The sequence below is a fragment of the Rana temporaria genome, chromosome 2 (assembly GCF_905171775.1).
Source record: "Rana temporaria chromosome 2, aRanTem1.1, whole genome shotgun sequence".
Taxonomy (NCBI): domain Eukaryota; kingdom Metazoa; phylum Chordata; class Amphibia; order Anura; family Ranidae; genus Rana; species Rana temporaria.
This window is the reverse complement of record NC_053490.1, coordinates 265,089,348-265,100,580: the sequence shown is the minus strand read 5'-3', so window position 1 is coordinate 265,100,580 and position 11,233 is coordinate 265,089,348.

Below are 11,233 nucleotides of genomic sequence, written 5' to 3'. Positions count from 1 at the left end.
TAAGTGAACCAACAATGCACTAGCTTAAAGGAACCTATTTAGAAAATAAACAACAAACCTTTACAACCCCTTTAAACTTGGAAAACAAGTGAGCAACAGTGCTTTGTGTCTCCTCTTTGATACAGAAACTGCAGGTTGCATCCTTCTCATACCTTGCGCTCAGATCACAGATAATCCTGTAACATTTGGGGGCTCCGTCTGGGATTGGTGCAACAGCTATTACATTAAAGTGGCAGACTTCAGGGAGGCTGCACAGAACACCAAATAGCTGATCCAACATCAATAAAGAAGCTACAGTGGCACATTCAGAAGCTATTTTGCGCATTGTCTGAGAGTCATCTGCACTCACTGGCTACCTTGATGCAGGAAAAAGAAGGTAAAGCGATTCCTCACACCACAGGTTCAAGTGAGATGGAGATCTTTGAGGACATCATGGAACACCTGCAGGGAGAAGAAGTATGCAATGCAGAGGACAGAGGTATGGCATTCCTCCTCCAGGTAAAAGAACAGAATTTGTCTTTGATAAGTGAAAGCAACTATGAAAATCCTAATATAAGTGAGGCATAAGATTGTGGACCATCTGTCAGAGAGGACAGACCATCACATACCGACAGAAGGAGGGCTCACATTAAAGAGGTTGTAAAGGTTCTTATTTTCTAAATAGGTTCCTTTAAGCTAGTGCATTGTTGGTTTACTTACCTTTTCCTTCGATATCCCTTCTAAATGATTTTTTTACTTTGTCTGAATTTCTCACTTCCTGTTTCTCCTCAGTAAGCTTTTCCCCATCATCAGAGCGGTGGTTAGTCAGCCAGAACAGCTTACTGAACAGTTTACTGAGGAGGAACAGGAAGTGAGAATTTCAGACAAAAAAAAACAAAGAAAAAAAAACATTTAGAAGGGAAATCAAAGTGAACCAACAATGCACTAGCTTAAAGGAACCTATTTAGAAAATAAAAAACGAACCTTTAAAACCCCTTTAACCAGTTGGTAACCGCCCTATAGCCAAAATACGGCTACAGAGCGGTTCCTGTACTCTAGGAGGGCGTCAATGTACGTCCTCCCAGAGACTGCGTTGTGCGCGCCCGAGCGGGCGCGCACACGCGATCGCCGGTGCTCGCCGGGTCTACGGGACCCGCAGCAACAGCACTCGCGGTAAGGAGCCAATGGAAGCGGCTCCTTACCACGTGATCGCGCCGTCCAATGACGGCGCGATCACTTGTAAACAAACCGGCGTCATGTAATGACGCCGGTTCCTCCCTCTCCTCTCTGTACCGTTCGGTACAGTGTGAGAGGAGAGGGAGGGGGGGGGATCGGGCGGCAGCAGCAGCCGCCGCACTGTGGGCTGGATCTGTGACAATTGCAGTCACAGATCCAGCCATCCCTGCGCAATACTCTGCAGTAAAAAAAAAATAATGATGAGTGCAATACCCCACCCCATACTCTGCAATACCCCACCCCATACTCTGCAATACCCACCCTGGGGGGGTGGGTATTGCAGAGTATGGGGTGGGGTATTGCAGAGTATGGGGTGGGGTATTGCAGAGTATGGGGTGGGGTATTGCAGAGTATGGGGTGGGGTATTGCAGAGTATTGCACTCATCATTTTTTTTATTTTACTCTGCAATACCCACCCACCCATACTCTGCAATACCCACCCACCCATACTCTGCAATACCCACCCCCCCATACTCTGCAATACCCCCCCCCCATACTCTGCAATCCCCCCCCCATACTCTGCAATACCCCCCCCCATACTCTGCAATACCCCCCCCCATACTCTGCAATACCCCCCCCATACTCTGCAATACCCCCCCCATACTCTGCAATACCCCCCCATACTCTGCAATACCCCCCCCCATACTCTGCAATACCCCCCCCCATAATCTGCAATACCCCCCCATACTCTGCAATACCCCCCCAATACTCCGCAATACCCTCAATACTCCAATACCTTGCAATACGTCGCCTATGGGGATTTTTAAGTAGCAACGTTTGGCGCAATTTCACGAGCGTGTGCAATTTTGAAGGGTGACATGTTGGGTATCTATTTACTCGGCGTAACTTCATCTTTCATATTATGCAAAAACATTGGGCTAACTTTACTGTTTTTTTTTTTTTTTAAGCACAAAACTGTTTTTTTTTTTAAAAACACGCGTTCAAAAAATTGCTGCGAAAATACCGTGCAAGATAAAAAGTTGCAACAACCGCCATTGTATTCTCTAGGGTCTTTGAAAAAAAAGCATATATAATGTTTTGGGTTTCTATGTAATTTTTTTAGCAAATAAATGATGATTTTTACATGTAGGAGAGAAATGTCAGAATTGGCCTGGGTGCTCCAGAACGCCTGATGGTGCTCCCTGCATGTTGGGCCTCTCTATGTGGCCACGCTGTGTAAAAGTCGCAAACATGTGGTATCGCTATACTCGGGAGGAATAGCAGAATGTGTTTTGGGGTGTAATTTGTAGTATGCATATGCTGTGTGTGAGAAATAACCTGCTAATATGACAGAAACTAGATTTTTTTTTTTTTTTTTACAGAATTTTCAGTCTTTTTTCTTTTATAGCGCAAAAAATAAAAACCGCAGAGGTGATCAAATACCACCAAAAGAAAGCTCTATTTGTGGGAAAAAAAGGACAAAAATTTCAGATGGGTACAATGTTGTATGACTGAGTAATTGTCATTCAAATTGTGAGAGCACCGAAAGCTGAAAATTGGTCTGGTGATTAAGGGGGTTTTCGTGCCCAGTGGTCAAGTGGTTAAGGGACGTAGCAGGATACCTGCCAAGAAAGAAGTTTAAATGTTGAGAGACAAATATCAGACTGGGACTCTGAAATTACCTACAGCAATATCTGTCAACAGATAGAAAAAAGTGTGAAAGAGAAATACCCAGATGTCCAATGGCCAAAATATACACATTTTGCAATTCCCTCATATTCATATTTCTTGCCAGGAACATATGACGAAAGTTATCTAGTTGATAGAGGCTACAAATATTTCTCATTTATACTCAATGCCAGGAGACGGAAGTACAGTATGTAGCAAGTAAATAAATAAACCTCCTAGGCTGCAGCTAGAGGGAACTGTAGTGTGACTTCAGGAGATCAGTTCAACAAAGTTCAGATCAGCTCAACCAACAAGTTTACATTAAACTTGGAAAGCAATTGAGCAACAGTGTTTTTTGTCTCCTCTTTAACCACTTGACCATTGGCCACTTAAACCCCCTTAATAACCAGACCAATTTTCAGCTTTCGGTGCTCTCACATTTTGAATGACACTTACTCAGTCATACAACATTGCACCCATATGAAATTTTCGTCCTTTTTTTCACACAAATAGAGCTTTCTTTTGGTGGTATTTGATCACCTCTGGGTTTTTTATTTTTTGTGCTATAAATGAAAAAAGACCAACATTTTTGTAAAAAAAATGAATTTTTCTTTGTTTCTGTTATACAATTTAACAAATTAGTAATTTTTCTTCATAAATTTTGCCCAAAATTTATACTGATAGGTGACACTGATAAGCGGCACTGATTGGCAGCACTAATGGGCACTGATAGGCAGCACTGATGGGCACTTTTGGGGCTGCACTAATAATTAGGACACTGATCATCAGTGCCCTGATCATCAGTGTAGATGTCCCCTTTCACACTTGCCAGTTATCGGCTCTCTCCTCCTCACCTAACAATGTCAGCATGAGGAAAGGAATGCCTATAACCGACAAGTGTGATTAGACACAGCTGATCATGTGATCATGTGGTATGGTTGTCCACTCGCAACCTCAACCTTCGAGTGCCCACTCCTAAGCTGGCTCCTCGCTTTGTTGGTCCCTTCCGAGTGCTTTGCAGGGTAAACCCGGTTGCCTATGCCCTTGCGCTCCCACCTGGCATGCGAGTCTCCAATGTGTTTCACGTTTCCCTGTTGAAACCACTGGTATGTAATCGCTTCACCTCCTCGGTTCCTCTGCTTCGTCCGGTCCAGGTGGGCGATCATGAAGAATATGAGGTGAGCGATATCCTGGACTCACGCTTGGTCCGCGGTAGGGTGCAATTTTTGGTCCACTGGCGTGGTTATGGTCCAGAGGGGCGTTCCTGGGTTCCCTCCGCAGATGTCCATGCTCCTGTCTTGCTCCGAGCCTTCCACGCGCGCTTCCCCCAGAAACCGTTTTTTGCGCCGCGGAGGAGGGGCCCTTGAGGGGGAGGTACTGTCATGGTCTTACTTCTGACATGTGCTGGCGGCCATATTGCTTCCTGGGGTTCTTATAACTTACCACACCCTGCGGCTCCTCTTTCCCACTGGGAGGAGCTGGATGCCTTGCATATATATAGGAGGGCTGTTGCTGCATTTCCTTGCTTGGTCCTCTTGTATACACATGCTCCTGAGATTGTGCTGCTGCTCTTGGTTACCGACCCGGCTAACACGGACGATCCTTCTGGCTCCTGATCCCTGGCTTCGTCTCACCACCTCTCTCTTGTTACGGACTCCGGCTTGGCTGACTCTTATTCCTGGCTATCGACCCTGGCTCCGGTGGAAGACTCTGCTGACTGTTTGATCATCCGTTTGGACTTTTACCTTGCTGTTTGGTTTTTAATAAAGCCTTCCTATTTCATTTATCTGTTGTTGTACGTCTGATTCATGCTTCCGTGACACCCTATGAGCGGACGCCCATGGGTTTAAGTGCCCAGTGGTCAAGTGGTTAAGTCTCCTGGGTAACAGGTCCTAAAGACAAAGGAGAGCCATCCACAGTTTCCATATCAATAGGGGCAAGTTTATTTCTTATTTGAATGTTATTATTTTGGGCAAATTCCTCCATGAAGTTTACCCTGGCCCCTGAGTCCAGCATAGCAGAACAAGGTATTTCATCGCTTTCAATGATAAGCTTTATAGGGAATAGGGATGACAAAATGAGTTAATAAATAATTAACTTTATTTGCTTCCTGAAACAAAGGAGAGATAAACTGAGAAATTTAGTTTATCTGTTGAGATACTGTAACATCCGTTGCTGCAATTGTTCTTTTACATTTTATTGGGACAATTAACTGCGTAATGTCCAGAGTCTCCACAATAAAGGCATAGGTTCTCTCAACATCGTCTTTCTTTCTCCTGAGTAGTAATAGATCTTTTAATAGCATCCACCTGCATAGGTTCAGGAGTTCTTCTGGCATTGGTGAACAAAGATTCATTCATTTAATTAATTGTCACATATTGCACACTTTTGCATATTTTTAATTTTAGAACAAATAGTACTATTTCCAATAGTTGTTTGTAACATGAGAACCTTCTTATCACCTGCCATAGCCTTCCCCTCATATTTCCCAATTCCACCCACCAATAGGGACTGACTCCTGTCTGACCTGTCTGTTCCATCTAATTCTCCCTCCCCTTAGGGCCGATGTACAGCCAGCCCTGTTGTAGCGGGCCCTGTCCAGCAGGGGGCCCGGGCGACTTTAAAGTTATTTTTGCTTAAATAAATAAAACTTTTTTTTTTTTCTAAACCATACTCTGCTCTACTTGCTAATCAGAGGGTAATTACAGTTTCCTGGGCCCCATCAGGTCAACATAAGGGCCCAGGAGATGACAGCAGGGGGGGGGACTTTTTTTCCTTTTTCGGGTGCAGGCAGACAAGCCGATGCACTGCCCATATTATAGATCCGGCAGCAGCCACCCACTGCCTTTGGTTTCCCTGGTGGAGTGATTCTTCTCTACACTGCTCCTGTAAACTTCTCCCTCAGTAAGTTGTGGACGGAGGGAGAGATTGATGTAAATAGGAAGGCTGAGAGGGCGCAGCAGGCTTAATCCAATGGCAGGGCACAGCATCAGGCAAGTGGCAGATAACACTGTGCACAGCAACATTTACTTCTAAGGAAGGAAGGTATACTCCCCTCCCTGACTCCCCACTGTGCTTGCCTTGCCTATGATGATGATCAGAGAACAGCAGGTGCTCTATCACAGTGTCTGTGTCACATTGCTGTTGGGTGCTGATTTTGTTAACTTTAAGGCCCCATACTCACGACCAAACATGTCTGCTGAAACTGGCCCGCGGACCAGTTTCAGCAGACATGTTTGGTCGTGTGTAGTTACGAGCGTACAGAATTTCACCGTACATTTGCCCGCCGGGCCGTTTTTCAGCAGACATTTATTTGCAAACTTGTTTTAAAACCGTCCGCTCAAATCCTGTCCGAACGGACATGTTTGGTGGTGAGTACACAAAACCAACGTACAAAAACCCCGCGCATGCTCAGACTAAATGAGGCCACGGGAGCGCTCGTTCAGGTAAAACTCACGTTTGTTTGGGATATGGCACATTCGTCAATAGAAAGATTAATTCTAGCAATAGAACACTGAAGCAAACCACACAATAAACAACGCTTGATGCCGTCGTTTTATTCATTCTTCTCTTGCTATAAATAATCAGTTATTTAGCTCATGTTATTTCAACTGAGTTGTTCCATACTGAAAAGTGACATTTGTTAGCTGTGATATAGTAAGATTTTTGCAATCTTTTATTGGCCCGACGTATCATATTTTTAGTGGTCCTCCACATGTCTAATTTTTTGCTTTTAATGTTTAATGTTTATCTTTCCCACTTTATTTATGTGTTTATAGAGTTATGTCACCATTTAGAATATTTTAATAGGAAATAGTTTTGATTTTGCTTTTGTTTGTATATTTAACTGGATTATTTTGAAGGTTGTTTAAATTGTCTAACATGTTGGCACACCAAATGCCCCCCCCCCCCCATGAGTTAGTGAATATTTTAGATTAAACATTTTATTTGTTTGTAATGTTTGATGCCTAAAATAATACCCACAGTATTACAAACAATAGGCACGTTTTTCAAATCAACAAAAAGGCTTTTATTTTAGCAAATGATAAAAAGGAACAAAAACAGAATGGCAGCACTTGAACAGCTAGCAAAAAACATGCAAACTTGCATTTCAAACATGGTGAAGGCTAAACTAGCCAACCTCAGGAGGCACACAAACTAAAATCTGAAGCAGCAGCACATAACCAAAGGAACCCAAGCTGTGGTAGTCCAAACAAGATGCCATTTGTGGGGGATCAAATGGAAGGCAGGGCATCAACGTCTCCTCTTCCTTGCAACCTTCCTTCCAGGCTGCCTTACAGCGGGTCTTCCCTGGGCCCTTGCAGGTGGGGATGATGTGGCAGCAGGAGGATGGTGTTGAGCAAGCCGGGCCGGGTCACATAGCCCAGTGTCTGGGGTCAGCAGCTCCCTCTGCATCCACCAAAGGGCCTCGTTGATCACACCCTTTGCCAGTTGCCTCTGCTCCTCCGTGCCTTTATTTAGATCATGTGCCAGGGAGGCACTGTAGGCCTCAGTGGGGTTGAGGGGGGCCCTCATGATGGCACTCGCCTCCTTAATCATTTGGAGGCTGGCTTCCTCCACTGCCCCCAATTTCTTCTTACGGCCTGGTGGCCTAATATAAAGGGGAGGAGCCTGGCTGGTGGTGGTTGTCCTGGGGAGCTGCTCAACGCCACTGGGCCCGGCCTCCTCCTGGCTGCCACTGACCCCTTCGGCCTGGCTGTCAGTGAGGAGAGGATCTGCCACCTCCTGGCTGGTCTCTTCTTCCTGTGTAAAAAAAAGGGACATGTTGTAATATATTTCGGAATATAATCACTCACATTTTCATGCTTGAATCTTATTTTTTGCCTTGAATTTAAACTTGAAAACAGACTCACCCTCTGACCCCTGCAGTTGTTATCCCTGACACCTATTTGTTTGCCCACGACTTTAGATTTTTACTTCCCAGCTTGTATTTTATTAACCAATATCAAGTCAAGAATCAAACAATAATTAATATTATTACATAAATAGTTATGAAACTACTATACCTCATCATCGTAGAGGCGCAGATCTGCCTCTCTGTCAGCCAGGCCCTCTTCATCCGACTCTGCAGGGCTGTGTTGATCTGGGGAAGTCCCGCTGGGAGGTAGCGTAGAGGGAAGGTTGGGATTCAGACTTGACATTGATGGCCTGCCTTCCAGTTGATCCCGCAAAAATGACATCTGGTTGTAATACCACAGCTTTGGTTCCTTTGGTGGTCTTGCTGCTGCTCCAGATCTTAGCTGCTTTTGGTGAGCTTTGTACGCTCTCCTATATGTGCCCCTGAGGTTGGCAAGTTTATCCTTCACCATGTTGGCACTGCATTCTGGCACCCATGTCCTCATGTATGCTGCTAGCTGTTCAAGTGCTGCCGCTCGTACGTCCTTGTTGTGGTAGGTGGGCTGCTTTGAATCCCACAGGATGGGCATTTCCCTAAATTTATCCAGCAAGTGCTGGATAATCTCTTGGGTCTGCAGGAGATCCATTGGGAAATGATGATTTATTGATTTTTAGTCTAGATTGAAAAAATAAAAAGAAACCAAAAACACAATTAAAAAAAGCCTCAGCATTTACATTGATAGAATATGTTGTTTAAAAAGTATTACCTATATAGAAATACAAACACAGTGTCTCTTGTTTAGAAAATGCTGGCCAGCTCGGCCCCATTGGTTGGTTGTAGCTAAGATTATTTTTATACATGCCGCCCCTTTGGTTACATTGCAGTAAATAATTGAAATCTAGAACCATACACAATTATTACAAATGACAGCATTCATCAAGGCACTATTGCATGTGTAGATATCCTGCCCCTCAGCATTGATTACATGAAAGAAACTTCCTAATGACCTCTGTCCAACCAACACAGAACAATACTTGGCCTGATCTGAATACACCCTACATAATTGATAATGAGTCACAGCATTTTTGACCTCTCTATTTTGTGATGTCTACAAAAGCATTTGGGTATGAAAATCACATTCTGGTATCCAAGAGACATAATAGCTTAATAAAACTGTGCAACCAACAGACCAAACCCCCATCCCATGGCTCTACATTTTAGAGCCCGCTGCTGATCCCATGTTTAAATTTCTTACCTGCCTCTCTCAAAATCCTCGTTTGTTACGTTCGCTGAATTAACACGTAACCTACGTAATCACGTCAAGCGCCTTTTATCCACTCCGCGTATGTATGAAACGCCGCCCTCGTCACCTTTGCCATGCCCCTAATCAATTGAAAAAGTAAATATGGCGTTAACTGTGTAGGTTCTGGAATCGCGCGAATATTCTCCGTGTAACCTACGTCAATACGTTGTTGGCATTCGCGACACTCCGCATATGCAAGAATCCCCGCCCTCATCTCCGCCCCTGACGGGACATTTCCTCGTTTCCACGCCCCTAATCTCTGTGGGAAGGAAAGATGGCGATGTCACACGAGCGGGCACGGAGCTCTCATGGCGCAAGTGAAGGGACAGAGGCAGGACCGTCCCGATCCAGGCCTAAAAGATATAAAGCCACTAATATGGCGTTTGAAGAAATGGTGGAGTTGGTTTACATCATGAGGAGGAAGGATTATGATGGTGAATGTGGGCCCTACAAAACACCGAACCGTAGAAAGTCACACATAATGGACAAGGTGGCAAGGAGAATGAGGAGAATGTTTGGTGTCACCAGGTCAAAGGAGCAACTCCGGAAGCGTTGGTCCGATTTAAAATTGAGGGAGCCACATCACATGAAGAAGATACTCAAAATTCTGCGTAAAAGTAAGTCCATATTATTTAAGGGGGGGGGAATGTCTGCAATAATGTGTTGACATGTATTTTTTCACATCTGCCTCCTTGGCCTGCTTGTACTTTTGAACACGTGTAGATACTGTATTGTGTTTATGTCAAATAACAACCCTTACCAAATTTCGTGAAATAGTAAACACGCGTAATATGACATTGTTTTGCAAAAATGCGACGTTACTCCAGGAACAACACACCTGGACATGGCTGACTGGCCCCAAACTTGGTTTTCCAACATTGTTGAATAGCAAAATCACAGAAATTAAATTGAGTGCATGTGACAGGCAAACAAGATTCATTCTCCAAAATGCAAATAAAGCTGATGTTTTAACATCTGGAAATGCAAAGCACCTGTGTCTCAACAATCAAAGGATATTTATTTGGAGGGTCGACGAGAATTAATGTTTTGGGGGGACATCCATGTGTGTCACTTCTTTGCAAAAAAGGGGCAGGATCAGAGCTTGGCCTAGAACTACGCCAAAAATGGAGGATTGCTGAAAGAATAAACAAACAAAAATCATCATAAATGTATCGTCTATGCAATGTGTGCGATTTATGATATCCAATATCTGTGTGCTGATGAGTATACCTTTTGTTTTTCCTTATTTCTTATAGGGGAAAGAAGACGCCAGCAATTGGAGGAGGCAGAGAGGGCCAGACACCCCCAAAATCAAACACCTCCACATGTTGAGGAGGAGGAGGCTGTGGAAGGAAGAGAGGAGGCTGTGGAAGGAAGAGAGGAGGATGTGGAAGGAAGAGAGGAGGATGTGGAAGGAAGAGAGGAGGATGTGGAAGGAAGAGAGGAGGATGTGGAAGGAAGAGAGGAGGAAGACTTAACTCTGGATTTAGAATTCGGTGAAGATGAGGCGGAACTGGACGAAGCAGAATTGCGTGATTTTGAAGGGGTAGTGATGGCTAAAGAAGGAGTTCTGGAAGAAGATGGAGGAGTCGTGGATGATGAGGGGGAGGTGGTGGAAGAAGGAGGAGTCGTGGAGGATGAGGCTGAGGTGGTGGAAGAAGGAGGAGTGATAGAAGATGAAGAAATTGGGGATGTGGAAATTATCAGGCCATCAGGTCAGTGTCACCCCTATATTAATAGGGCCAAACATATGCAGATAGGCTGGAAACTATTTACATATTTTGAATGCCAATTTGTTTCTTTTTAGGGGATGAAGATGGTGTAGCACATTTTTCACGTGCAAGTGCTTCTATAATTGTACAGCAAGTAATGGAGTGCAGCACGGAAATGGACAATATGCGGGAAAGGATGCTAGTCATGGAGCAGAATGTGCGAAATGTCATTTCAGAGTGTAGCACGGAAATGGACAACATGCGCCAAAGGATGCTAGTCATCAAACAGAATTACAAAAATATCATTGACATGATGGGCCGTGTCAAAGACTGAACCACAGAAGCCCATCCCCCGCCCATCCCCCGCCCACAAAACCCTTATTAATTTTTGTACTTTATAATACGACAAAATTTCTAAATGCACACACAGTGTGCCAATATGTGCTATCTGCCATCACAGACTATCTATTGTCTGTGCTTTGTGGGTACAAACCCCTCCTCGATCCTCAAGTAGTTGAGAGGAAGAAGGGTTTGCTC